Consider the following 25,180-nt stretch of genomic DNA (forward strand, 5'->3'; position numbering starts at 1 on the left):
GATAAACAAAAGGTGGAGGGAGCCACCAGTGGCGACCGGTGGGAAAGTAATACCCCAATACAAGCGAGAGTGCCCTGCGTCTGGGGACCAGCATTGACTTGGAGACTGGTTGAAAGCACTCCAAAAGAGCAAAGGATCGTGGGGGGAAATTGTGGGAATTGAGGCGGCCAAGGACAGGGGCTTAAGCCCCCGGTCCCAGACAGCCTCCCCGGCGCTGAGGCAGAGAGAGTGCACTGGAGAAACCAGCTCCTGGTCCCTAAGCCGCCAGCGCAGCCCAGAGCTCGTGGGTTCTGGCTCCTGTGAGGGGATGGGAGCCACGCAGGTCTGCAGAATGCGCGCTAGCTCTACCACAAAGCTCGAGATACGCGCGCACCTCCCTCAAGCTCCCCTGAGTTGCTGAGGCCCAGCCAGCGCCCCTTGACCCGCGCCATTGTTTCAAAGCCTAAGCCGCGCACGCGCGTGAAACTCTTCCCCTGACATAGGCGCGCAAAAGCCCAGCCTGGGGCTTACGGACCAGCGCCACGTTCACAGTGTCCCAGACGTGCACCCGACCCATAGCTGCCTCTGAAAAGAGGTGCGCGTAAGCCGGGCACTCCCAGCCTGGGCCGGCGGCAAAATCTCAGTGTGTGATCGCTGCTTGGAACCTCTCTGGCGGTCGGGAGCTCCCAGACAGCCACCACTGCCTTGGCTTTGGGTACAAGCAAAAGATCCTGCGCCCCCAGGGTCTGCAACTTGGAACCTGCGCTGCCAGCAGCCAAGGGGGAATTTATTCAGATTCTGCACCCAGACTGAGGCTTCTCTCTGAGAGGGAGATCAGGGTGCGGTTTGAATTCTTCTATACTACAAAAACCATCAAAGGCGGTCAAGGTGAGAGGGAAAAAAGTGAACAAGGAAAAAAAAACCGCCAGAAAACAAAAGCCTGAAAAAAAACCAGTTTCCCCAGAGCCCACCCCCTTGAGGGGGGCAGGGGGACTCAACTCAGGAAACATCATTGACTGACTACCCACTTGGCAGGCCCCTCCCCCAGAAAACAAACCAAGAAAGAAAAAAAAAGGACTGCAAGAAAACCAGCACTACTTCATAGGAAAATTTGTATTGTTCACTTGTTTCCACTATTCCAGTTAATATATATATATATATATATATATATATATATATATATATATATTTTTATACACAGGTAATTTTTTTAACCTATTTACCATCATAGCGAGCTGTACAGTACATCAAATTCCATAATACCTTTCTAACCTGAACTTTTTGATACATACACCTATGTTTTTCTTTTGCATTTTTATTTTTTGAATTCCTTTTTTTAAAATTTTAGTTTAGTTTAGTCTAGTATATTCCTTTTTATTTTTATCCTATAATATTCATATAGAGTTAACTTCAAAGTATTCCTCTTTCCCCAATCAATACTACCCCTATAGGTAAACCAATTTTTAATCCCCTTTATCTTAGGAAAGTTGAGTCCTTTAACAAAGATATCAAGATACATCCAGGACGAATTAAAACAACCTTCCTCGCACACACTGAGAATTTATAAGAACTCTCTCATCTTCTTCCACCAGTGTTTCTGTGTTTTCTGTGTTTGTCCTGATAGCATATAAATTTTACACTTGTGGTTCTTTTTGACGAAGTTCTTTCTTTATTTGCATATATATATATATTTTTTTTTCTTTCTCTTGCCATATAATTGTATCAGTCTTTTTATCTCTTTTTGTTTGTCTACTTCATAAATCTTACCTTGGGGCCCATCTGGGCTGAACCTTCTCTTCCATCTTCCCTGTCTTTCCTGTCTCTCTCTCTCTCTCTTTTTTCTTTTACTTTTTCATCTTCTCCTTTTTTTTCTTTTTCTTTTTCTTTTCATTTGTCTCTCGATTGGGTGGGGAATCCTGATTGCTCAGAAGTGTTCCAGGGTGCACCTTGACTGCACCAGAGTTGATACATCCAGCTACATCTGTTCAGTCTCCTCCCACCAAAATGACTAGGAGGAGGAATGCACAACAGAAGAAAAATACAGAGGATGGACCTTCAGCAACAGAGCTAACGGCTATCAAAATAGACAATATGTCGGAAAGAGATTTCAGGCTAACAATTTTCCAGGCAATAGCTAGGTTGGAGAAAGCCATGGACGACCAAACAGAATTGATTAGGGCCGAACTGAAAGCAACAAGACAGGATGTTCAAAATTTTAGGGCGGAGCTTAAAGCTACCAGGGAGGAGGTCCACAATGCTCTCAATGAGTTCCAATCTAACCTAAACTCTCTCAAAGCTAGGGTAACTGAGACAGAAGATAGAATTAGTGATCTGGAAGACAAATAGATAGAGAGAAAGGATCAGGAGGAAGCCTGGAACAAACAGCTTAGATCCCACGAAAGCAGAATCAGGGAAATAAATGATGCCATGAAGTGTTCCAATGCCAGAATTATTGGAATCCCTGAAGGGGGGGAGAAAGAAAGAAGTCTAGAAGATATAGTGGTACAAGACCTTCATGAAAATTTTCCGAATCTCGTGAATGAAACCAGCGTTCATGTACTAGAGGCTGAACGGTCTCCACCCAAGATTATACATTCCAAAAAAACATCACGACACCTGATAGTCAAATTGAGGAATTATAATTGTAGGTATAATCTCTTGAAAGGTTCCAGGGCAAAGAGGCTCCTTACTTACAGAGGGAAGCCCATCAGAATAACGTCAGACCTGTCCACAGAGACCTGGCAAGCCAGAAGAGGCTGGCAAGATATATTCAGGGCACTAAATGAGAAGAACATGCAGCCAAGAATACTTTATCCAGCAAGACTGACATTCAAAATGGATGGAGAGATAAAGAGTTTCCAAGACCGGCAAGGCTTAAAAGACTATGCAACCACCAAGCCGACACTGCAGGAAATATTAAGGGGGGTTCTATAAAAGAGGAAAAATCACAAGAATAGCATTGAACAGAAATATAGAGACAGTCTACAGAAAGAAAGACTTCAAAGGTAACTTGATGTCAATAAAAACGTATCTATCAATAATCACTCTCAATGTGAATGGCCTAAATGCACCCATAAAACGGCACAGGGTTGCAGATTGGATAAAACGACAGGACCCATCCATATGCTGTCTACAAGAGACCCATTTTGAACCTAAAGATACAAGCAGACTGAAAGTGAAGGGGTGGAGAAGCATCTTTCATGCCAATGGGACTCAAAAGAAGCCTGGGGTAGCGATTCCCATCAGATAAATTAGACTTCAAACTAAAGACTGTAGTCAGAGATACAGAAGGACACTACATAATCCTTCAAGGGACTATCCACCAAGATGATCTAACAATTGTAAATATCTATGCTCACAATATGGGAGCAGCCAATTACTTAAGAAAACTGTTAATCAAGATAAAGAGTCATATTGATATGAATACACTAATCGTAGGAGATCTTAATACGCCTCTTTCAGAATTAGACAGATCATCGAAGCAGAAAATCAATAAAGAAACAAGAGCATTGAATGACACATTGGACCAGATGGACCTCATAGATATATACAGAACATTCCACCCTAAAACAGTAGAATACTCATTCTTCTCAAGTGCACACAGAACCTTCTCCAGAATAGACCACATACTGGATCACAAATCAGGACTAAGGACAAATCAGGACTCAACTGATACCAAATGACTGAGATTATTCCCTGCATATTCTCAGTTCACAATGCTTTGAAAATGGAGCTCAATCACAAGAAAAAGTTCAGAAGGAACTCAAACACCTGGAAGCTAAAAGCCACCTTGCTTAAGAATGCTTGGATCAAACAGGAGATCAAAGAAGAACTGAAACAATTCATGGAAACCAATGAGAATGAAGACACTTCGGTCCAAAACCTATGGGATACAGCAAAGGCGGTCCTAAGGGGAAAAGGCCATGCAAGCCTTGCTCAAAAAAATTGAAAAATCCAGAACACACCAGGTGTCTCTACACCTTAAAGAACTGGAGGATCAACAACAAATCAAACCAACTCCACACATAAGGGAAATCATCAAGATTAGAGCTGAGATCAATGAGGGAGAAACCAGAGATACAGTAGAACGTATCAATGAAACTAGAAGCTGGTTTTTTGAAAGAATCAATAAGATCGATAATCCACTGGCTACACTAATCCAAAAGAAAAGAGAGAAAGCCCAAATTCATAAAATTATGAATGGAAAGGTAGAGATCACAACTAACACCAAGGAAGTAGAAACAATCATCAGAAGTTATTACTAACAGTTATATGCCAATAAGCTTAGCAACCTAGATGAAATGGATGCATTCCTGGAAAAATATAAACTACCAACATTGAACCAGGAAGATCGACAACCTGAATAGACCGATATCTAATACGAGATTGAATCAGTGACCAAAAACCTCCCAAAAAACAAGAGCCCAGGACCTGACGGATTCCCTGGGGAATTCTACCAAACCTTCCAAGAAGAAATAACACCTATTCTCCTGAAGCTGTTTCAAAAAAATGAAGCAGAAGGAAAACTTCCAGACTCTTTCTATGAAGCCAGCATTACCCTGATCCCCAAACCAGGCAAGGACCCTACCAAAAAGGAGAATTTCAGACCAATATCACTGATGAATATGGATGCTAAGATTCTCAACAAGATCCTAGCCAACAGGATCCAACAGCACATTAAAAAGATTATCCACCATGATCAGGTGGGATTCATCCCTGGGCTACAAGAATGGTTCAACATTCGCAAACCAATCAATGTGATACAACAAATTAATATGAGAAGAGAGAAGAACCACATGGTCTTCTCAATTGATGCAGAAAAAGCATTTGACAAAATCCAACATCCGTCCCTGATTAAAATGCTTCAAAGTATAGGGATAGAGGGAACATTCCTGAACCTCATCAAATCTATCTATGAAAGACCCACAGCAAATATCATCCTCAATGGGAAAAAACTTGCAGCCTTCCCATTGAGATCAGAAACAAGACAAGGATGCCCACTTTCACCACTCTTGTTCAACATAGTATCAGAAGTCCTAGCAACAGCAATCAGACAACAGAGAAAAATAAAAGGTATCCAAATTGGTAATGAAGAAGTCAAACTCTCTCTCTTCGCAGATGGCATGATTCTTTATATGGAAAACCCAAAAGACTCCACCCCCAAACTACTAGAACTCATACAGCAATTCAGCAACGTGGCAGGATACAAAGTCAATGTGCAGAAATCAGTGGCTTTCCTATACACAACAATGAAAATACAGAAAGGGAAATTAGAGAATCGATTCCATTTACTATAGCACCAAGAACCATAAGATACCTGGGAATAAATCTAACTAAAGAGGTAAAGGATCTATACTTGAGGACCTATAGAACACTCATGAAAGAAATTGAAGAAGACACAAAAAGATGGAAGACCATTCCATGCTCTTGGATCGGAAGAATAAACATTGTTAAAATGTCTATACTGCCTAGAGCAATCTATACCTTTAATGCCATTCTGATCAAAATTCCACCGGCATTCTTCAAAGAGCTGGAACAAATAATCCTAAAATTCGTATGGAATCAGAAGAGACCCCGAATCTCTAAGGAACTGTTGAAAAACAAAAATAAAGCTGGCGGCATCACCTTACCTTATTTCAAGCTTTATTACAAAGCTGTGATCACCAAGACAGCATGGTACGGGAATAAAAACAGACACATAGACCAGTGTAACAGAGTAGAGAGCCCAGATACGGACCCTCAACTTTATGGTCAATTAATCTTTGACAAAACAGGAAAAAATATACAGTGGAAAAAAGACAGTCTCTTCAATAAATGGTGCTGGGAAAACTGGACAGCTATATGTAGAAGAATGAAACTCGACCATTCTCTTACACCGTACTCAAAGATCAACTCAAAATGGATAAAAGACCTCAACTTGAGACAGGAATCAATCAGAATCTTAGAGGAGAACATAGGCAGTAATCACTTTGATATCAGCCACAGCAAATTCTTTCAAGATACGTCTCCAAAGGCAAAGGAAACAAAAGCGAAAATAAACTTCTGGGACTTCATCAAAATCAAAAGCTTCTGCACAGCAAAGGAAACAGTCAAAAAAACAAAGAGGCAACCCACGGAATGGGAGAAGATATTTGCAAATGACAGTACAGACAAAAGGTTGATATCCAGGATCTATAATGAACTCCTCAAACCCAACCCACACGAAACAGACAAACACATCAAAAAATGGGCAGAAGATATGAACAGACACTTCTCCAATCAAGACATACAAATGGCTATCAGACACATGAAAAAATGCTCATCATCATTAGCCCTCAGGGAGATTCAAATTAAAACCACATTGAGATATCACCTTACACCAGTTAGAATGGCCAAAATTAACAAAACAGGAAGCAACATGTGTTGGAGAGGATGTGGAGAAAGGGGAACCCTCTTACACTGTTGGTGGGAATGCAAGTTGGTACAGCCTCTTTTGAGAACAGTGTGGAGATTCCTCAAGAATTAAAAAAATAGAGCTTCCCTATGACCCTGCAATTGCACTCCTGGTTATTTACCCCAAAGACACAGATGTCGTGAAAAGAAAGGCCATCTGTACCCCAATGTTTATAGCAGCAATGGCCACAGTCACCAAACTATGGAAAGAACCAAGATGCCCTTCAACGGATGAATGGATAAGGAAGATGTGGTCCATATACACTATGGAGTATTATGCCTCCATCAGAAAGGATGAATACTCAACTTTTGTAGCAACATGGACGGGACTGGAAGAGATTATGCTGAGTGTAATAAGTCAAGCAGAGAGAGTCAATTATTATATGGTTTCACTTATTTGTGGAGCATAACAAATAGCATGGAGGACAAGGGGCGTTCGAGAGGAGTAGGGAATTTGGGTAAATTGGAAGGGGAGGTGAACCATGAGAGACTATGGACTCTGAAAAACAATCTGAGGGGTTTGAAGTGGCGGGGCAGGTGGGAGGTTGGGGTACCAGGTGGTGGGTATTATAGAGGGCACGGCTTGCATGGAGCACTGGGTGTGGTGAAAAAATAATGAATAAAGTTTTTCTGAAAAAAAAATTGGAAAAAAAAGAGTACAAAATTCTGTTAAGTGTAATTAAGACTGATGGAAATGAGAAAAGCAACTCTGTATGTAAAAAGTAGGAGATAAGTAAAAGTTTGAATCTAAAAAGTGCCTGACTGTGTGAATGTGTCCGTATGACTCCACTTCCACTACAGAGTCTAAGTGGGCTAAACCCTGAGTCTCACAGGGTGTCATATGGCATAACGGTCATCTACTCCATGGAGTAGAACTCCTAACTTCCCACGAGGGATGTGAGCAGGACAGCATCTGAAAGAACTCCCTCCCTTTCTCTGCAACATCATTCATCATGGGAAGGAAACCTAGTAAACTCATTATCTGCTTATTAAAAAAAAAAAAAAAAGACACTCGTATAGAAAATCTGGTTTTCTCTCTGTTTAAAAAGACAAAATTTTCTTAAATTAATTGATCTGTTATGGTTTTCTCTTTGCCTGCCCAGAAAATTCAGTTTCTATGTTTTGTTTTATCAGGTATTTAACATCCCTAATTATATTTAGTCATGTGTTTTAAAACTTTCTAAGATTTTAGCAATTGTTGACAGGATTTAAACCAATGATAAATCTTGGGTTACATTTCGGAAAGTGCCATGCATTTTCTAAAGTTTTAATACGTTGATAGATCATCACTTAATATTGTGATTATGGAAATGTTACGTGTCACAGAAGTAACCTGATTTTCCTGCCAGTTACATTGTAAATTCTCATCTCACCAGCCCTTTATCATATCTGTTCTGAGTTTTTGTCATTTGTAATTGTTTTAATTCTCTTGTAAGATAAATCCCGTCTCAAAGAAAATTTATATGGGAGACCTTGAGGAAAATACAGGTATTGATATCTTGAAATTCTGGAACTGAAGTAGGTAAGAATTTACTGAAGTAAAAGCTGCATTCAGACTAAACCAGAATTATTAACATGGGACTAGGTGAACTGAAAGACTGTAATGCTGTATCTATTGATGTTTTGTCTTATGTTTGCTCTTCCAGACTAGGGAAACTTTTTCTTAAGTTATCTGTTACTTACAGAGTTAAAATGTAGTCATTTGTAACCAAACAAGGTATTCAAATTTTTCTCTCTATCTGAACCCTCTGAAAGAAAAAGGCCTCAGCAAGTATTCTTTCTTCCATGGCAATCAGTCATTTGCTTAAGTTCAATAAGAATCCATTGTCCTTGTAACAGGACACCATTGGAAACATTGGTTATTTTATTTTACCATGGCTTTGACTGGAATGCCATATTCGAAAACACTCAGATGTGACTAGACATCTTAGAGGAAATGAGGTTGACTTTATGAAACCTGGAACCTTAAAGCCCTTTGGAACTGTTGGCCTGATACCTTGCTTACAGAGTTCCCAGCAGCCTCACCAGGTGAGTAAAGGATGTTACTTCCTGGCAGGTGCAGGAAGCTCAGGACTCTCTGGGGGCCTCAGGAAGAGGAACTCACCCAAATCACCAGGTTTTGTAGGCATGTCTGATGGAAAGTATGTAGCTTGGCTTCTGGCCTGGAGAGGCTATCATAAGTTCAACCAGAGATTCCTTATGAGAATTTCCAGCAGAGCAGATTCTAAAAGATTTTTATGATCCCTCACTGTTCTTGCTGAGCTTATGTAAACAATTAGGCCAAGCTTATTAAAACTGGGTTTCTTTTACAAATAAATTAGATCTGATTTGGCTATCTCTGAAAATGAGGTTAATTTTAGGGAGAAAAATTAAGTTTTAATAACACACCTTTATCGATGTAAAATTCTAGATTTGATTGTCTTTAAATGTTTGTTTACTTAAGCTAGATAACTTGAGGTAAACTTCACGGAAGTTGCACGATAGCTCACTTAGACGATCTTGCTTTGTCAGTCAGTCACCCCAGATATAGGGAACTTCAAAAAATTGAAGGATTTGAAGGGAAGACTTAGTGGGAATAGCAGAAAATGTGTTTAACAAAAGGGATGCACAGGAGGATAAAAAACAGACAAAAAATACTGGTTTTGGCATTACATGAGGCAGAGAGGAGATGGGTAGGGGATAGTAAATGGAAGGAAAAGCCTAAACACAGAGAAGGCAGGTGGGAAGACGTAGATTCAGATCAGTGTGCTTACTGTAAGTAAAGAGGACATTGGGCAAGGGAGTGCCGCAAAAGGAAGACGACAATGCTTGCCACCATAGATTGAAGGCATTATAGTTCGGAGCCCCTCCCCGAACCTCTGGTAATAATTGAAGTGGAGGGGAAATCAGTTTATTTTTTGGTGGACATGGGAGCCCAATTTTCATCATTACTTAAACGTATTGGAACACTACTTGGAGAGGAAGTCTGCGTACAAGGAGCAAATGGCACAGAGAGACATAAATGGACAACAGAAAGACTTTAAATTTGGCCTCAGGAATAGTTAAACATCAATTTTTGGTCCTCCCTAATGCCCCATATAACTTGATGGGAAGAGATCTTTTCCACAAGTTAAGAGCTGGCATTCAGTTCTCAGAAGGAGGCATAACTGTAACCTTGAGACAACCCACTGTACAAGTGCTTATGGCAGCAGTAGATGAATACCTCCTTTATGAGCCAGTCTTAAAACCAGAGGAAACAAAGTTGGGGGAGCCTTCTCCTAATCCTACAGCAGGGGTTTCCCGAGGTCTGGACAGAAGGTAAGCCCCCTGGCTTGGCCAAGGAACAAACTCCAGTGGTGGTACAATTAAAGGCAACAGCTTTGGCTTTTTGCATTCGGCAGTATCCCCCTTCCCCGGGAAACAAAGGAAGGGATCAGAAAACACAGTAACCACCTCCAAGGAGAGGGGATCCTAGTTCCTTACAAATCTCCATGGAACACACCTTTGTTGCCCATCAAAAAGGCTGAGACTGGGGAATACCGACCGGTCCAGGACTTGCGGGAAGTTAATAAATGGGTTGAAGAGATCCACCAGACGGTGCCTAACCCCTATAACCTACTCTCCCTCCTAGGCCCCGAAAGTACTGTGTATAACGTCTTAGAGCTCAAGGATGCAAGTTTTCTGCATGTCTTAGCAAAGGAATTCTTAGCACCTTTTTGCTTTTGAGTGGTCTGACCCACAGGAAGGATTTCAAGGCCAGCTCACCTGGACAGGACTTCCCCATGGGTTCAAGAATTCGCCCACTATCTTTGACAAGGCCCTACATGAGGATTTGCGTGAGTACAGAACCTCCAACCCAGGACTCATTATGTTACAGTACATTGATGACTTGCTAGTAGCCACTGAGGACTATGAGTCATGTTTGCGTGGGACAAGAGCTCTCTTACAGACTCTGCATGAAAAAGGGTATTGGGTGTCAGCAAAGAAAGCACAGCTCTGTCAGAGCCATGTCACTTAAAGGTTTTGATCTCCATGAGGGAGTGTGTTCACTGTCTGAGGCCAGGAAACAGATGATCAACTGGTACGTCTGCCCCACCACGTCCCAACAAGTGAGGGAGTTTCTTGGGACAATGTGCTACTGTAGGCTGTGGATACCGCAGTTTGTGGAGATTGCCTGACCTCTCCACGAACTGGCAAAAGGAGGGCTCACTATGATAGAGTTGGACTGCTGAAGCAGAAGGAGCATTTCAGGAATGACAAACAGCCTTACTGAGTGCCCCAGCATTGGCCATCCCAGATGTTACCAAGCCCTTCCACATTGCCTGGGACACCAAAAGGGGACTGATCTGATTTCAAAAGGAAACAACTTAGCAGATTAAGCAGCAAAGCAAGCAGCCTGAGAAACAGTGCAAGAGCCGGTTACACTCCCAGCTCTAGCCCTACCAGAAAAACCGGACCATTCAGAGGAAGATTTAAACTATTTACCAAAATGGGATAAATTAGACTATGAAAGAGACTGGGCTAAGACTAAAAGAGGAAATTTAACTCTTCTTCGAAGACTAGGAAAGAAGTTAGTAGATCAGATACATCAGGGTACTTATTTGGGTATATGCAAATCCAAGGAACGTATAGGCAAGCAATTCCAGGTTTCTAAATTAGGGCATATGTTTCAGGATGTAGTTGATAGATGTGCTCAATGCCAGGCAGTTGAGGTGGGAGGAACTAGAATTGGAAGAGGGAAAAGAGCGAGAGGTAAGGAACCAGGAATTTATTGGGAAATTGATTTTACAGAAATGAAACCTCCTAAATATGGACACAAGTATATTTTAGTTTTTGTAGATACCATTTCAGGCTGGGTAGAGGCTTCTTCCACCAAACATGAGATGGCAGGAGTGGTAGGCAAAAAAAAAAAAAAAAAAAGGTTACTAGAAGAAATAATTCCTAGGTTTGGGATGCCTCTCATGATTGGGTCAGACAATGGTCCTGCATTTGTGAGCTCAGTCTCACAGACGTTGGCCAAGGCTGTGGGCACAAATTGGAAACTACATTGTGCCTATCGGCCCTAGAGTTCTGGGCAAGTAGAGAGAATGAAATGGACTCTTAAAGAGACCTTGGCAAAGCTAATTCTGAAGACTGGCAGTGGATGGGTGGATCTCCTTCCTTCTCCCTCCTCAGTGAATGATGTATACCCTATTTAAACAAGGTGACCACATTTGAAATAATGTTTGGGAGACCGCCCTCCCCCCCACTGCCCACTCTGTCCTTGGCTACAAGAGGTTGCCCTAGCAGAAATAACTGTTCAATCTGTAATCCAGTCACTGCAGGCATTACAGTCTGTCTTAAAAAAAAAAAAAAAGCCCATGCCGGGATCCTGACTGCCCACATTGGGATGGAGAGAGAGGTGGAACCACATCCTTAGCAACCCAAGGACTTAGATTGGATAATTCACTATCAAGTGGAGAACTTGGAGCCTTGCTGAAAGGGAAGGTTTACTGTTCTCCTGACCACCCCCACAGCAATAAAATTAAAAGGCATCAGGGCCTGGATTCTCAAGGGTTATGTCAAGTGAGCTGAGGATGAAGATGCCCCCCTCAGAGGTAGAAGCCTCAACCAATGAACCCTGCTGATCAGGGACTAAAGCTAAGACTCAAAAGACTATGACTTTATTGTTACTCTTATTGTTACCTGTTTATGTAAAGTATAGGTAGGAAATCAGATGAAGTGGTAAATGGCTAACTCATCAGCCGACTGTGCACTACTGTCATTTGTACAAAAGAAAACTAGAGCGATAAAAATGTTAGACTTACATGCTCAATATAACCCCTTACATCCAGAACATAGAACTGGCTGAAAAGTCAAGGATTTGACTAATCTCCAAAGAAAAGAGGGAATGTAAGGGCCTGGTTGGCCAGAGCCGTCATTTTGTGCTTATGTAGTGAACTTAGATTGACCCTATGCACTAAACTTAGATTGACCCTGACCCTCCCAGAGGAACTTAATTGCAGAGCCTAGATACAAGGGCGGGTCAGGCCAGATGAAGACATGCAATCAGTGGGGCATACATATATTTCCTAGGGTAAATTGAAATTCAACTGGGCACACGTGTGTTACTTAGCATTTTGTGTGTGTGTGTGTGTGTGTGTGTGTGTGTGAGGCAGACACACCATGCATGTGCAGTATTCTCTGTGTACTGCAATCTCATTGGCCACCTGTGTATAGCCTGGCTAAACTACTTCTATAAAAGTTAGTCCGTGAGGCTGGGAGGGGTTGCCTTTTTGCAAGAGACGGTCTGACCGTTCAGTTTGATTCTCGATGCTTGGCACAAAATAAATCTTTGCTTGACCATCACTCTGTATCAGTCCTGATTCTTTGATTATGGACCCTAACACCCCAATTTGCAGGTATTCCAGTAAAGGACTGTGGGGAGATGCCTGAATAACAAGGATGGGTAGAGATGATGGACTTGAGCCATGACCACTCTCACAAGCTGGGTATGGGCCTAGCTCTCTGGTATGAGGGCATAGGTAGGCGCTCAGGCTCTGTCAGACAAAGAAGTAGTAGCCAAAGCAGACTATAAAACGGGGTTCCCTCGAGGGCCGAGTAGATTGATCCTCAAGTGGGACAGACTCACCAGGCACTTCTTCTTTCTATGGGGATGGCAGAATGCTGTGATGTGACTGGAGAATTCATTTGACTTCACATGGAATTTCTTGCTGATGGATCTCAATGCTAGTTTCTTACCAGAGAGATTTTAGAATGTGCTAATGGCTAAGGGGCCATGCAGGATTCTTGCAATTTGAGGGTTTGACACAGGTCAAAGTGCACAGTTTCCTTCTAGGGACAGGAGATGTTCTGTTGTGTGGCTCAGGGAACACATGTTGTATCCTAAGTTGGTATTCCAGAACAGGCCTCTGAGGACTGATGCCTGAAAACATAATCTAGGTTTCCAATGAGGTCTTAGGGGCATGTCAGTTTCAATCTTCTGACTCAGGACCATTGACTAGGGTGTCTGCCACTATGGAGGTGATCAGGGTGTTTCAGACGCACATTTACATCCAGACCGGACTCCAATATTGGGATGAGCTCAGGGTCCTTGCAGGTTTGTCCTAAACTGAAGGGTTTGTGCATATGTGGCGCCCACAGTTTCGTTGGGGATGCCCAGCACAGCCCTCTGGTGTGGCTGCAAAGACCCAATCTTGGAGGGCATGTGAGCCATGGTTTTGTGAGAGAAATCTATAAATACGAACTCAGGTAAGGGTTAGTGGCGAGGTGTTTGCAGGCCCAGTGCATAGAACTGGAGGACATCTGATCAGGAACTGTAATTAGGGTGACTAGAAAGTGGTAGTACAGGCTTTTATATCTGGATTGTGTGTCCAGGATGGCCTCGGAATGCAGGTGTGTTCTCATGGGTCCATCAGAGATTTTTCCTAAGGATCCCAGTGGCTCCCGATACTTTGGTCGCTTTTTCATGGAAGGGAAGAGTGGGCTCGTGGAAAATCCCACCAAGGGTTAGTATTTGGTCCTAGAGGCATACCAGGCCGTCAAGGGCCGATGCTGGTGGTACAACTTAGAGGGATGGCTTGAAAGCATGCTCAAGCTGAGTGTCACAATGTCTGTTTGTGCCCATGGCGGCCCTCAGGAGTGGGCGTGGTCTCATTGGCCATGCAGCTGGCTCCCATTCTGAGGGTTGGAAACCCATCCCAAAAGCCAATTTTCCTGCCTTGGGAAAATAGGAGTTCTCTATTGTGCCTCAGATTCCCCCATTGGCAGGGAATCCAAAAAGATCTGGGGAGAGATGCCTGAATAGTAAGGATGGTTAGAGATGACAGACCTGGGACATGGCCAGTCTAACATGCTGGATATGGGCCCGGCTCTCTGGGTGGCAGACAGGAGTTCGGGGCTCAGACTCTGTCAGACACAGAACTAGTGGACAGGGTAGCCTATAAATCGAGGCATCCTATAAAACCTTCCAGGGCCGAGCAGATTGAACCTCATGTGGGATTTCCCTGCAGTCTTACCAGGCACTACTTCTTTCTGTGGGGAAGGCAGAATGCTGTTTTGTGGCTCCAAATTCCCTATCAAGAGGGCTTGGCGACCAGTAGGGTGAGGATGGAATTGTAAACACACCCTACGGTTAATTCAGTGCCAAGCAGAAGGCAGTTCCATTGTGCAGCAGCTGATTCGAGATATCCAGCACCTGAGTAAGGGTCGATGTCAGATGTTTGCTCACAGTGGAGTTTGTGTCTATGATGAGCAAGAAATGGAGGGGTGGCATCATATGGCCATGGAGTATTTCCCAAGCTGAGGCTTGTGAGATGCTCCAAAGAGCAAGGTTTCCTTCTACTGGACTGGTGGAGATTGGTTTGTTTGCTCCATGGTCCTCCATGTGGAAAGTTAGGATAGCAGAGCTCTACCACATGGATGCCTGGAATTCACACCTCCATTGAGCATTGCAGCTGAGGAACATGGCAGGTTCGTTCTGATGGCTCTAGGGCGAGTACCAAGGCCTTGAGTTGAGAGCTAATCGCTTGCAGATGAGTCAAAATGGTGGTTTGTTACCAGGGAGATTTTATTTTTTATTTTTTTTAATATTTTTAAAGATTTTATTTATTTATTTGACAGAGAGAGATTACAAGTAGGCAGAGAGGCAGGCAGAGAGAGAGAGGAGGAAGCAGGCTCCCTGCTGAGCAGAGAGCCCGATGCGGGACTCGATCCCAGGACCCTGAGATCATGACCTGAGCCGAAGGCAGCGGCTTAACCCACTGAGCCACCCAGGCGCCCACCAGGGAGATTTTAGAATGTGTTGGTGACTAAGGGCCTGGCAGTATTCTCCCACCCTGAGGGTTTGACACAGGTCTAAGAGCATGGTTTCCTTATGGGGATAGGAGATGTTCTGTTGTGTGGCTGAGGGACCACATATTGTATCATACGTTGGTATTCCAGAACAGGCCTCTGGGGGCAGAGGCCTGAAAACCTAATCTAGGTTTCCAAAGAGGTCCTAGGGTCATGTCAGGTTCAATCTTCTGACTCAGGAAGATTGACCTGGGTGTCTGCCTGGATGAAGGTGATCTGGGTGTTTCAGACTGCACATTTGTATCCTGAGCGGCCTTCAATATTGGGGTGGGTTCAGGGACCTTGCAGGTTTCTCCTAATCTGCAGGGTTTGGGCAACTGTGATGGGCACATTTTCCTTGGGAATGGCAGGCACAGTCCTGTGGTATGGATCCAGAGACCCAATCCTTGAGGGCATTTGGGGCATGGTTTTGGGAGAGAATTCTGCAAACACAAACTCAGGATAGGGTTATTGGTGAGGTATTCTCATGCCCAATGCATAGACCTGGAGGGTAGTTCGTCAATAACTATAATTACTATGACTCGAAGGTGGTAGCACAGGCTTTTCTATCTGGAATTGTGTGTCCCGGATGGCTCGGAATGCAGGTGTGGTCTCATAGATCCATGGGAGATTTTTCCTCTTTCAGGATCCCATTGGTTCCCAATACTTGGTTAGCTTTTTCAGGGAAGAGAAGAGTGCTGTTTTCCATCTTAGGTGTTTCCCAAAACAGGGATTCCAGAGACGGACTCTAGGTTGGGTGCATGGAAAATCCCACCAAGGGTTAGGATTTGGGCCTAGGGGCATACCAGCCCTTCAAAGCTAGATCATGGTGGTGCAACTAAGAGGGCTGGCTTGAAGGCAAGCTCAGGCTGAGGGTCTACATGCCTGTTTGTGCCCAGGGCGGCCCCCACGAGTGGTCGTGGTCTTATTGGCCATGCAGCTAGCTCCTACACTGAGGGTTGGAAAACTATCCCAAAAGCCACCTTTCCTGCCTTGGGGAAATAGGAGTTCTCTATTGTGCTCAAGGTTCCCCCACTGGAAGGGATTCCAGCACAGGTCTGGGTACAGATGCCTGAATACCAAGGATGGGTAGAGAGGATGGATGTTGGCCATGGCCGGTCTTACATGCTGGACAATGGCCCGACTCTCTGGGTGGCTGAAATGAGGTCGGGACTCAGGCTTTCTCAGACACAGCACTAGTGGCCAGTGAACCTATAAATCGGGGTTCCCTCAAGGGCCGATCAGACAGATCCTCATGTGGAATTTCCTGGCAATCTCTCAGGCATTTCTTCTTCATATGGGGAAGACAGAATGCAGCGTTTTGACTCCAGAATTCCCTATCAAGAGGGCATGATGAGGAGTAGGGTGAGAATGGAATTGTAAACCAAAAACATGGTTAAATTCAGTGCCAGGCCGAAGACAGTTCTAATGTGCAGCATCTTATTCAAGATATCCAGCATGTGAGAAAGGGTGGATGTCATATGTTTGCTCACACTGGAGTTTGTGTCTATGATGAGCAACAAATGGAAAGGTGGTGTAAAGAGGCCCTGGAGGATTTCCTCACTGAGGATTGTGAGATGCTCCAGACAGCAAGGTTTTCCTCTATTGGACAGGTGGAGTCTGATTTGATTGCTCCAGGGTTCCCTGTGTGTAAAGTTTGGATAGCATAGCTCTCCTGTGTGAATGTCAGGAAAGCACATCTCCATGTACCATGCAGTTTAGGAGCATGACAGGTTCATACTGGTGGCTCTGTGACAAAGTACCAAGGCCTTGAGTTGACATGGAATCTCTAATAAAGAGTTCACCATGCTGGTTTGTTACAAAGGAAATCTTAGAATGTATTGGTGGCTAAGGTGTCATGCAGGATTCTCCTGTAATTAGGGTCATGAAAGGCAGGAGCCCAAGCTTTTATATCTGGACTCTTGTCCTGGATGGCCTCGGAATGCAAATGTTGTCTCATGGGTACATGGGAAATTTTTCCTCTCTTAGGATCCTAGCGGCTCCCAATAGTTTGGTGTTTTTTTGGGGGAAGTGAAGAGTTCTCTTTTCCATCTTAGGGGTGACCCAAATCAGAAATTCCAGAAACAGGCTCTGGGTCTGGGCCCCTGGAATATTCCAACAAGGGTTAGTATTTGGGACTAGGGGCATACCAGGCCTTCAATGCGGGATCCTGGTGGTGCAACTGAGAGAGCTTATTTGAAAGCATGCTCAGGCTGAGGGTCACAATGTATCTTTGTGCCCAGGGAGGCTCCCATGAGTGACCGTGGCCTCATGGGCCATGCAGCTAGTTCCCACTCTGAGGCTTGAACACCCATCCCAACAGTCAGGTTTCTTGCCATCAGGGATGAGGAGTACTCTTATGCTTAAGTTTCCCCCATTGGCAGGGATTTGAGCTATGGTCTGGGGAGAGATGCCTGAATATCCAGGTTGAGTAGATATGAGGACTTCAGGCTGTCAGGCTTCAGGCCAACAGGTCCCACCTGCAGAATATGGGGCCTGCTGTCTGCATTGCTGAATGGAGATCGTGGCTCAGGCTGTGTCAGACAGAGCCTGAGTGCCCACGGCGGCCTATGATATTAGGGTTCTATCAAGGGTCATGTAGGTGGATCCTCATGTGGGTTTTCTTGGCAGACTCACCAGGCACTTCTTTCTGTGATACAGGCAGAATGCTGCATCATGGCTTCAGAATTCCCTATCCAGAGGCCTTGGGGACCAGGAGGGTGAGGATGGAATGGTAAACACAAACTACAGTTCAATCCAGTGCCAATCAGAAGGCTGATTCGAGCTATCCAGCACGTGAGTAACGGTGGATGTCAGATGTTTGCTCACACTATAGTTTTTTGTCTATGATCACCGACAAATGGAGGGGTGACACAAGAGGCCATGGAGCATTTCCCATGCTGTGACTTGTGAGATGCTTCAAATAGCAATGTCTCCTTTTACTGGACAGGGGGATTTTGATTTGTTTGCTCCAGGGTCCCCCATATGGAAAGTTTGGGTAGCAGAGCTCTCCCGCATTGATACCTAGAAAGCACACCTCCAATGTCCATTGAAGCTGAGGAAATGGCAGGTTCGATCTGGTGGCTTTGGGGCTAAGTTCCAACTAGCCTGAGTTGACATGGTGTTGCATGCTGTTGGATCACAATGCTTCTTGGGATCCATGGAGAAGTTAGAATGTTGGTGTGGTCAGAGGGCCATGCAGGATTCTCCTACACTGTGACTTGGACACAGCTATCAAAGGCAGGGTATACTTCTGGGGACAGGAGGGGTTCTGTAGTGTGGCTCAGGTACCACAGATTGGAATATAAGTTGGTATTGGGTAACAGGCCCCTGGGGATAGGAACCTGAAAATCTAAGCTCTGATATAAATGAAATCCTAGAGGCATGTCAGGTTCAATCTGCTGACTCAGGGTCTTTGACTTGGATATCTGCCTAAAGACAGGGTCTCATTGTGTGTCAGAGCGTGCGTTTGGGTCCAGAGCATTCTTCAAAATGGAGGTGTGCTCAGTGGCTTTGTACTTTGCTCCTAATCTTCAAGGTTTGGAAACAGTGAGGATAGAGCTTCCTTAGGGAGGGTAGGCACAGTCGTTTGGTGTAGCTTTAGAGGCCCCGTCCTGAGGGCATGTGGGCCAGGGCTTTGGGGACAGAAATATGGAAACGTGAACTAGGGTTAGGGTGAGGGTCGAGGTGATGACAGGCCCGATCTGCAGGCCCTGAGTGCAGCTTATATTGTACTGAAAATAAGGAGTCATAGAGGCGGTAGCGCAGGCTCTTCTATCTGGATTGTGTGTCCAGGATGGTCACAAAATGTAGGAGTGTTTCATGGTGCCATGAGAGATTCCTCGTCTCTGGGAATTCTGCCCAGCTTCCAAGAGTTTGGTGTCTCTGGGGGAAGGGAAGACTGCTGTTTTCCGTCTCAGGGGTCACCCACAAGAGAGATTCCAGAGACAGATCCTTGTTTTGGGCACCTGGAAAACATAAATGAAATTGAGGATTTGGACCTAGGAACCTGGCAGGCCTGCTTTGTGGGTTCCTGGTCCAGCTACCGAGGGAGTTTGTTTGAAAGTAGCCTCATGCTGAGAGACACAATGCCTCTTTGTGCCCAAGGCAGCTCCCATGAGAGGCCTTGGTCTCATGGGCCATGTAGCTGGTTCCCACTCTGAGGTTTGGACACCCATCTCAACAGCCAGGTTTCCTACCATCAGGAATTAGGAGTACTCTTGTGCTTAAGGTTCCCCTATAGGCAGGGATTTGAGCTATGGTCTTGGGAGAGACGCCTGAATAGCCAGGTTGAATAGAGATGACGGCTTTGGGTCACAGCATTTCCCAACTGCAGAATCCGGGGACCCCTGTCTACATGGCTGTCTGGAGGTTGTGGCTCAGGATGTGTCAGACAGAGCCTGAGTGCCCATTGCAGCCTATGATATTATTTGGCCGTCGAGGGCCATGCAGGTGGATTCTCATGTGGGGTTTCTGGGCAGAATCACCAGGCAGGACTTCTTTCTGTTTGATAGGCAGAATGCTGGTTGTTGCTCCAGAATTCCCTATCAAGTGGGTTTGTGGATCAGGAGGTTGAGGATGGAATTGTAAACACAAGCTGTGGTTAAATTCAGTGCCAAGCGGTAGGCAGCTCCAGTGTGCAGTGGCTGATTTGAGATATCTAGCACCTGACTAAGGGCGGATGTCAGATGTTTGCTCACACTGGAGTTTGCGTCTATGATGACCGACTAATGGCGGGGTGGCATCCCAAGGCCATGGAGGATTTCCCACACTTGGGCTTTTGAGATGCTCCAAACAGCAAGGTTTCTTTCTACTGGAGAGGCGGAGTCTGGTTTCATTGCTCCAGAGTCCCCCATATGGAAAGTTTGGGTAGCAGAGCAATCTCACCTGGATGACAGGAAAGCACAACTCCACTGACCTTTGCAGCTGAGAAACATCGCAGGTTTGATCTGGTGACTCTGGGGTGAAGTTCCAAGAGGCCTGAGAAGACATGGAATTTCATGCTGTTGTATCACAGTGCTGGTTTGCATCCAGGGAGACGTTAGAATTTTGGGGTGGTCAGGGGCCCATGCAGGATTCTACTACACTGAGTCTTGAACAAAGCTACCAAAAGCAATTTATCCTTCTGGGGACAGGAGAGGTTCTGTTGTGTGGCTCAGGGACTACATTTTGGAATATAAGTTGGTATTGTAGAACAGGTCTCTGGCGACAGGCACCTGAAAACCTAAGCTTGGGTACAGATGAAGTCCCAAGGCATGTCAGGTTCAATCTTCTGACTTAGGGCCTTTGACTTGGATGTCTAACTGGAGGCAGGTCCTCATTGTGTGTCATAATGTGCATTTGGGTCCAGAGTTTTCCTTTGAATTGAGGTGGGCTCAGGGGCTTTGTACTTTGCTCCTAACCTTCAGGGTTTTGCCAACAGTGAAGGGCAGAGTTTCCTTCAGGAATGTACACACACTTGTCCAGGGCTCCAGAGACACAATACTGGAGGGCATGTGGGCCTGGACTTTGGGAACAGAAGTCTGCAAATGAAAACTAGGGTTAGTGTGAGGGCCAACGTGATCACAGGCCCAATATGCAGGCCCTGAGGGCAGCTCATAGTGTACTGAAATTAGGGAGTCATGGAGGTGGTAGCACAGGCTTTTCTGTCTGGATAGTGTGTCCAGGATGGTCGCAAAATGTATGGGAGTCTTCATATGGCCATGAGAGATTCTTCGTCTCTGGGGATTCTAACCAGCTCCCAAGAGTTTGTGTCTCCAGAGGAAGTGAAGATTGCTGTTTTCCGTCTGAGGCGACCACCAAAAGAGGGATTCCAGAGAAAGTTTCTGGGTCTGAGTGCCTGGAAAACATGAACAAGTGTGAGGCTTTGGCCCTAAGGCCCTGGCACGCCTACACTGCAGACTCCTGGTTCAGCTACAGAGGTGTGTTTGAAAGCACACTCACGCTGAGGGTCACAATGCCTGTTTGTGCCCAAGGTGGCTCCCAAGTGTGACCGTGGTCTCATGGGCCATGCAGCTGGTTCCCACTTTGAGGGTTGGACACCCATCTCACCAGGCAGGATTTATGCCATCGGGAAGGAAGAGTACTCCTGTGCTACAATTTCCCCCATAGGCAGTGATTTGAGCTACGGTCAGGGGAGAGATGCTTAAATAACCAAGTTGAGTAGATGTGACTGCTTCAGGCCACAGCATGTCTCACCTGCAGTTTATGAGGTCCACTGTCTGCATGGCTGAATGAAGGTCTTAGCTCAGGCTGTGTCATACAGAGCCTGAGTGCCCATGGTGGCCTAAGATATTAGGGTCCTGTCGAGGGCATTGCTGGTGGTCCCTAATGTGGGGTTTCTAGGAAGACTCACCAGGCACCTCTTCTTTCCTGGGGGCATGCAGAATGCTTCGTTGTGGCTCAAGAATTTCCTATCAAGAGGGTGGGGGCAAAAGGAGGGTGAGGATGAAATTATAAACACAAGCTAAGGTTTAACTGCAGTACAAGCAGAAGGCAGTTCCAGTGTGCAGCAACTTACACGTGATATCCAGCACGTGAGTAAGGGTGGATATCAGATGTTTGCTCACACTGGAGTTTGTGTCTATGATGACTGCCAAATGGAAGGGTGGTGTTAGGAGGCCTTGGAGGATTTCCCACGCTGACTTGTGAGATGCTCAAAACAGCAATGTTTCCTTCTATTAAACAGGCGGTGTCTTGTTTGTTTGCTACAGGCCCACATTATGGAATGTTTGTGTAGCAGAGCTATCCCTCATGGATGCCTGAAATCACAACTCCATTGACCACTGCAGCCGAGGAACATGACAGGTTCGATCTGGTGGCTCTGGGGTGAAGTTCCAAGTGGCCTGAGTTGACATGGAGTTTTATGCTGTTGGATCACAATGCTAGTTTGTACCAGGGAGATGTTAGAATGTTGGGGTGGTCAGGGGCCATGCAGGATTCTCCTACACTGAGACATGGACACAGCTATCAAGAGTAAGGGATCCTTCTGGGGACAGCAGAAGGTCTATTGTGTGGCTCAAGGACCACATGTTGGAATATAAGTTGGTACTGAAGAAGATTTCTCTGGGGACAGGTGCCTAAACATCTAAACTAGTGTATCAATGAAGCCCTATAGTCATGGCAGGTTCAAACTTCTGACACAGGGTCTTTGACTTGGATGTCTGCCTGGAGGCAGGACCTCATTGTGAGTCAGAATGTGCATTTGGGTCCAGAGCCTTCTTCGAGATTGAGGTGGGCTCAGGGGATTTTTACTTTGCTCTTAATCTTCAATGTTTGGGCAACCATGAGGAGCAGATTTTCTTCAGGAGCGTAGGGACAGTCATCTGGTGTGGCACCAGAGGCCCCATTCTGGGGGGCATGTGGGTCAGCGCTTTGGGGAGAGAAATCCGCAAAAGCAAACTAGGGTTAGAGTGAGAGCCAAGGTGACCACAGGCCTGATGTGCAGGCTCTGATGGCAGCTTATAGTGTATTGAAATTAAGGTGTCATGGAGGCGGTAGGGCAGGCTTTTCTGTCAGGTGTGTGTCCAGGATGGTCACAAAAGGTAGGGGTGGCTTCATGAAGCCATGGGATATTAAAAATCTCTGGGGATTCTGCTCAGCTCCCAAGAGTTTGGTGTCTCTGGGGGAAGGGAAGACTGTTGTTTTTAGTCTCAGAGGACACCCAAAGAGGGATTCCAGAGACAGATTCTGGGTCTGGGAGCCTGGAAAACACGAACAAGGGTGAGGATTTGGCACTAGAGACCTGGCAGTCCCACTCTGTGGGCTCCTGATCCAGATACCGAGGGGTTTTGTTTGAAAGAAAGCTCACACTGAGGATCACAATGCCTGTTTGTATCCAGGGAGTCTTCCATGTGTGACCGTGGTCTCATGAGCCATGCAGATGGTTCCCACTCAGAGGGTTGGGAAGGAGGAGTACTCTGGTGTGTCAGGTTCCCCCATAGGCATGGATTTGAGCTACAGTCTGGGACAGAGGCCTGAATATCCGGGTTGAGTAGAGATGTTGTTTTTGGCCACAGGAAGTCACACTTGCAGGAAATGGGGCCCACCGTCTGGGTGGCTGACTGGGGATCGTGGCTCAGGCTATGTCATACAGAGCCTGGGTGCCCACAGAAAACTATGATATTACAGTGTTGTCAAGGGCCATACAGGTAGATCCTCATGTGGGGTCTGGGCAGACTCACCAGGTACTTCTTCTTTCGATGGAGCAGGCAGAATGCTGCGTTATGTCTCCAGAATTCCCTATTGAGAGGGCTTGCGGAACAGGAGGGTGAGGATGGAATTGTAAACACAAGCTACTGTTAAATTAATTGCCAAGAAGAAGGCAGTTCCAGTGTGAAGTGGCTGATTCAAATTATCCAGCACCTGAGTAAGGGAGGATGTCAGATGTTTGCTCACATTGGAGTTTGTGTCTATGATGATGGACAAATGATGGGGTGGCGTCTAGGGGCCATGGAGGATTTCCCACTCTGTGGCTTGTAAGATGCTCCAAAGAGCAAGGTTTCCTTCTACTGGACAGGGCGAGGCTGGTTTGTTTGTTCCAGTGTCTCCCATATGGAAATTTTGGGTAGCAGAGCTCTCCCACCTAGATGCCCAGGAAGCACACCTCCATTGACCAGTGCAACTCAGGAACATGGCAGGTTCGATCTGGTGGCTCTGGGACGAAGTTTTAAGGGGGCTGAGTTGACATGGTATTTCATGCTGTTGGATCACAATGCTGGTTTGTATACAGGGAGATGTTAGAATGTTGGGATGGTCAGGGGCCCATGCAGGATTCTCCTACATTGAGCCTTGGACACAGCTACCAAAAGCAATGTATCCTTCTGGAGACAACAGGGGTTCTGTTGTGTGGCTCAAGGACCACATGTTGTAATATAATTGGTATTGGAGAACAGGACTCTGGGGACAGGCTCCTAAAAATCTAAACTAGGGTATGAATGAATTCCTATGGTCATGGCATGTTCAAACTTCTGATTCAGGGCCTTTGACTTGGATGTCTACCTGGAGGCAGGTGGTCATTGTGTGTCAGAATGTACACCTGGGAGCGTACTGGGAAATTGAGGTGGGCTCAGGTGGTTTTTACTTTGCTCTTAATCTTCAGGGTTTGGGCAACAGTGAAGGGCAGAGTTTCCTTCAGTAGGGTAGGCACAGTATTCCGTTGTGGCTCCAGAAGCCCCATCCTGGAGGGCATGAGGGCCAGGGTTTTGGAGACAAAATCTGCAAATGCGAACTAGGGATAGGGTGAGGGCCTAGGTGATCAGAGGCCCGATCTGCAGGCCCTGAGGGAAGCTCATAAGGTACTGAAATTAAGGTGTCATGGACATGGTAGCTCATGCTATATTGTCTGGATTCTGTGTCCAGGATGGTCCCAAAAGGTACGGGTGGCTTCATGGGCCCATGGATATTCTTCTTCTCTAGGTATTCTGCCCAGCTCCCAAGAGTTTGGTGCCTCTGCGGGAAGGTAAGACTGCTGTTTTCAGTATCAGGTTAACCACAAGAAAGATTCTGGAGACAGTTTCTGGGTCTGGGAGCCTGGAAAACACCAAAGAGGGAGACGATTTGGCCGTAGCAACCTGGCTGGCTTGCTCTGCAGACTCCTGGTCCAGCTACCGAGGGCATTTGATTGAATGCAGGCTCACGCTGAGGGTCACAATGCCTTTTGTATCCAGGGTGACTCCCATGTGTGACCGTGATCTCAAGGCCCATGCAGCTGGTTCCCACTCTGAGGGTTGGACTCCCATTTCACAGTCCAGATTTCCTGCCACCGGAAAGGAAAAGAACTCTTGTGCTTTACGTTCCCCCATAGTCAGGGATTTGAGCTACGGTCTGGAGACAGATGCCTGAATAACCAGGTAGAGCAGAGATGTTGATTTCAGGCCACGGCAGGTCCCATCTGCAGGATATGGGACCCACTCTCTGTGTGGCTGACTGGAGGTCATGGCTCAGACTGTGTCAGACA

The sequence above is a fragment of the Neovison vison genome, chromosome 4 (genome assembly GCF_020171115.1).
Source record: "Neovison vison isolate M4711 chromosome 4, ASM_NN_V1, whole genome shotgun sequence".
Taxonomy (NCBI): Eukaryota; Metazoa; Chordata; class Mammalia; order Carnivora; family Mustelidae; genus Neogale; species Neogale vison.